The sequence below is a fragment of the Scylla paramamosain genome, chromosome 14 (genome assembly GCF_035594125.1).
Source record: "Scylla paramamosain isolate STU-SP2022 chromosome 14, ASM3559412v1, whole genome shotgun sequence".
Lineage (NCBI taxonomy): Eukaryota > Metazoa > Arthropoda > Malacostraca > Decapoda > Portunidae > Scylla > Scylla paramamosain.
The window spans coordinates 22,452,423-22,457,310 of NC_087164.1; the positions used below are offsets into that span (position 1 = coordinate 22,452,423).

The window sequence follows — 4,888 nt, forward strand, 5'->3', positions numbered from 1 at the left end:
TTTATGTACATTTAAATCATGATGTTGAACATTCCTGTATTGTTCATTAATTTGGATCGACTTCACAACGTTTTATTTATTTATTTATCTTTTTTTAACGAACAACAATATTAGAGCAAGCAGCCTTTTATTTCAATATTCCTCAAGTCTCTCTCTCTCTCTCTCTCTCTCTCTCTCTCTCTCTCTCTCTCTCTCTCTCTGATAACCCTACAAAACGGCGAAAAGAAAAATAGTAAAATAGTGAGGTGATCTCGGGAAATCTGATGCGAGTCCTGAAAATCCACGTTCCATCCATGCAAACTTTCGGTGCTTTCAGAAATCCCTGCAAAACTTTCGAGTGACTTTCCAAAATCTACTTGTGCACCCAGAAAATTTCTCCATTGACAGCCTCATCATCCCAAAAACTGTCTGTGAAGGAAAAGATCCCTATAACCTTGAACATTTAACATCAAGCATTTATCATATGACCCAGTTTTTTGCGTCGCCTTGAACCAACCAGTCATTCGAGCTCTCGGAATTGTCTAACGCAAAATGTAACAGAATATTAAAGTCACTCACTACTACCTCCTAGTGAAAGAACAACAAACAGAACACAAACCAGGCAACAATCACCACTAGTCACCATCAACCGCCCAGCAGAAGCACCACCACCACCACCACCACCACCATGAACATGCACAGATCAATAAATAGTGGTTACCCCCATTCACAATATGCAGTTCTGTCCCGAATCCTTGACATCCTGACGAGGTTAAGTCCTTGAGATCCCAAAGGTTGATAATCTGGCAATAGCAAGACGTATTGGATTCAAGTTTGATTTAGAAAGACAATAAGACGCAACTTATTCGACGAAGACGATAGGACAAACTGAAATAGAGCGATAGATAACTAGGACAGAATTTATGATAAGGTTAATTTAATCAAAAGGAGCTTAAAAAAAAAAATATATTACACAAGTTAACGTATAGAGATCTGTGGGCATAAATATAATATACAGTATCATACAAAGAACGCCATATTTAGACCAAGTAGTTTCTTTCATTTTACGTTCTTAATTCTTCCTACAAGACAAGACAATGAAACGAACCCGAGTCAGAACAGCGAACAATATTCCCCGATACATTACCGTGTGTTTTTCTTCCTATCTTCCTCTCTCTCTTTCCATGACAAGAAACGCTCACTAGACTCACTCTCCTTCAAGGCTCACCCCAGCTAGTCTTATTCCTGGTCGTTATAGGCTCTTACGTTCGTGTTGATTGATTTATTGTGATGATTCGCCTCTCCGCTTATAAACGTCTCCCGCATCATTTTTCTATCGGGTCTATCTCCTTCCTACTTTCATCTATCTTCGCTTCCTAGTCATTCATCTTTTCTTCCTGTTTCCATTTTTCCTGAGCCTCACACAACTCTCTCTCTCTCTCTCTCTCTCTCTCTCTCTCTCTCTCTCTCTCTCTCTCTCTCTCTCTCTCTCTCTCTCTCTCTCTCTCTCTCTATCTCTCCCCCTCAGCACGTTAACTGACCTACATTTTCTCGTTCTTTTGTTTATTTTCTCTGACCGATAATTTCCTTTCATCTGGCGCAGGGAAGATGGGATGCGCGCGAACACACACACACACACACACACACACACACACACACACACACCCACACATATTCGTTTGTCTGTCTCATAACTTATATAATTGATAAGCAGCCTGCAAATAAGCGATGACATGTCTATTTTATGCACCAGGTTGAGATTCTCCTTAAGGGAATGACGCAGAAGCAACGTCAAGTTTTGTGTATTGTGAGAAATAAGCACAGTGAAGGGGATTGTACGCATTGTACTGCTCCGTGTACACACTTCTCCTCCTCCCCCTAATCTCACCCATTACCGAGGTACTACTTAACTGAGTAGCACACTTGATCAAAATTATATTACCTGTGCATGTAAATACTATACATCCCACTTGATTTTCATTACTCTCGTGCTATGTCCACATTACTTACAATTGCGAACATTGGCATGAAAATCAACAAGTTGCAGAACACAAAACCTAATGCCATTCGGAATGCCGATCGGAAGATGCTGTCCGCTTCCATTTTCTTAATTTTCTTGCTCAGCACACACGGTGACAGCATAAGCTAATTACAGGTATTTTGTTATTCTTTAAAGAGCTTCAAAACCTTTTTTGGAAACACTGTTAAGGATACAGTTTTCGAGCGGCTTGCTTTCGTGATTTTTTGGGGACCCCATTTTGCTCATTATTTAATTAATTTATTCAATATCTTGTCTACATAATCTTGGGAGCAAGTGATTCGCGGCCTTTGCGTCTTCCTTCCTTTATCTTCCTTTCCCCGCCTCTCGTTGCAGTAGCTTCGCCTATGGTTTTAAAATGTGTCCTTACTTGACAGCTGCGACTTTTTGTATGTCCCGTCGTGTCAACAAACGCGGACCAGACAACACAGACCATCACTGGTGCTGCGTATGGCCTGTCGGTGCATACGGGAAGTGATGAAAAAAAAAAAAAAAAGTAAAGTCTGTCATTTAACCAATCTGCAACATTCCTGTCGGTCCCAACCATCAAAACCGACTATCGCTGTCCTATGATGTCATGTTATGGACAGGCTGCTGGCGACACTACTGCATAGTATCGGATCAACTGTTTATGACAAGGCTGTAGATTCAGTTACATGACGAAGCTGCATCACGACGTAAGTGCAGGGCATACGGAGGCGACATTCAGCATATGCTTCTATAATATATATATATATTTACTCACTTTTTGTTTATCCCTTCTCGTGTACATTCGTCTTTACACCCGTGCTTGGCTTTGGGTAAAGAGGGACGGTTCAACTCCTGAGTATCTGACTGCGGGTAATGGTGCCAAAAAAAGAAAATGGGTTAATCTGGATATCACGTCTGTGTTACATACAAGCACGCAACTCACAAGGCATGTAGAAGGCTCGGTGACCTTGCCGTAAACGTAAAAAAGAATTGGGGGCACGTGTCTAGTATGGCTGTAATAGCACTCGAGAGTGTGGAGAAATTCGACATTTCCTAAAACCAACGAGCTTTGCACCTGTCAAAAGTAAACACTGAAATGATCTTCTTTTGTGGGCTTTGTGGGTAGCGGCTTATTAGAATTTCATGGTATCTATACAGCTGAGGTGATCCTTCCAATTATACGCTGCCACTTGTGAGACCATTCCTGAGGCCACCAATTACGACTTTCCACGATAAGTTCAGTTACACTTTTCATTTGTTTTAAAGACACGTTAGGCGTTCTGATAGAGACTCACTGTCATTTGTTAATATGGCAAGCCAGTGGAGGGAGGTGAAGCGCAAAGTACCAATGTTCGGTAGGAAAAAAAGTCACAGTGTTTGATATTAGCAATAGCAAAGTTTAGGAATCGATATGTAGACGTATCGAAAAGGTTCCATGTGTTTATTAAGGAAGCCGCCAAACTGTACCCACCTCCATCGCCCTGAGAATTTCCACACCACGTTGGTAAGGCATAACGGTATGATTTTTGAGGTCCATCGTTAGGTTAGATTAGGTTATGCTAGTTTAGGTTAACGTCTCAGGGGGGGTCTAGATTAGGTTTGGGTAAGGAAATTCAAAATATTAATGTAAATTTCCTTTGATTTTTTTAACGCCCATATTTTACTTATTTTCTTTCCCCATAAAAAAAAAAAAAAATGGTTCCCCACGGGTCCCCAAACTTCTTTGAGGGGGTAGGGGGGGATTGAGGGGAAATGGGGGGACGGACTTCTCAAAAACTACCAGAAAATGTGCAGTCGTGGTCAAGAGATGCAAATCGTAACGTCAATGTGCATGTGACGACTGAAAGGTACGAGAAAGAGGGACAATGGCCGAGGACAACAGAGAGAGAGAGAGAGAGAGAGAGAGAGAGGGGTCAAAAGGTCAAAAGTGCCGTCCATATCTGGAGGATAACAGGGAACATGATAAAAAAAAAAAAACGAATAATACGTAAATATATAAGAAATTTTTCCTCATCTGCCTGTAATCGTTATTTTTACATTATGCCGAGAGACTTCAAAATCTGAGAAGAAAGAAAAGACGAGCTGAAGAAAACAAGGCACACGAGTTGAAGGAGGTAAGGGCACAGGGAAACGCAAGAGGCGGGGGGAGAACGTAAAGAGGGAACGAGTAATTAAGAAAACTATCACTTCAGCTTATAGAATAATGGTCAAGGAAGCTGCTTAGTCTTCGTCTTCGTTACCAGCTCATTCACTATAGACACAGGAAAATATAAGGGAAGGCGTCACGTTACCTTGCTAGGAATGTGCCAGGCAGCCGTGGAAGAGACGACCGTAATTGGCGGCCAGGGGAGCACTCGTCCAGACATTTGAAAAGGCTGCGATGTACACAAGAAACGGACGGCACCGCACACTGAACAGACGCAACACACTCGAGGCTCCAGCAGTGTCTAGGAGAACTACACATTGTAGCTTGCTGCTTACTGACTGTCAGAACACAGGTGGGAATAATACAACTGACAGCGGCGCAAGGTGACTACAAAGCACCTCCACCAACGCCGCCAAGCCCACAGTGATTGGCCAGCAGGCGGGAACACAGAACGAGAGCTTTGTGGCATGTATTGCATACTTCACTTCTGCTTACACTTTTATACTTGAAAATCCATAAATAAATTAAGAAGAATAAGTTGAAAATAATATGCTCAAGTATATTGCTTAAATGCAACTGACGACCAAAGCCATCGCCACTGCATTCGTTCCAAATAGAAAACGGACAGAGTGATATCACAGAACACTATAAAATTTTAAGACAAACTATGGAAATTTAAATACTCATTTTCTGCTTGTCTTTAATATATATATATATATATATATATATATATATATATATATATATATATATAT

At 41.2% G+C, this 4,888-nt stretch overlaps 1 long non-coding RNA gene across 1 annotated transcript in view; it reads right to left on the reverse strand.

Moving 5' to 3' along the window:
- Positions 1-4,559, reverse strand: part of LOC135106703 (uncharacterized) — a 92,387-nt gene extending 87,828 nt beyond the window's left edge. Inside the window, exon 1 of the long non-coding RNA XR_010271438.1 lies at positions 4,279-4,559. This is a non-coding gene — a long non-coding RNA (uncharacterized LOC135106703). The remainder of the gene's footprint in view (positions 1-4,278) is intronic.
- Positions 4,560-4,888: the final 329 nt, after the last annotated feature.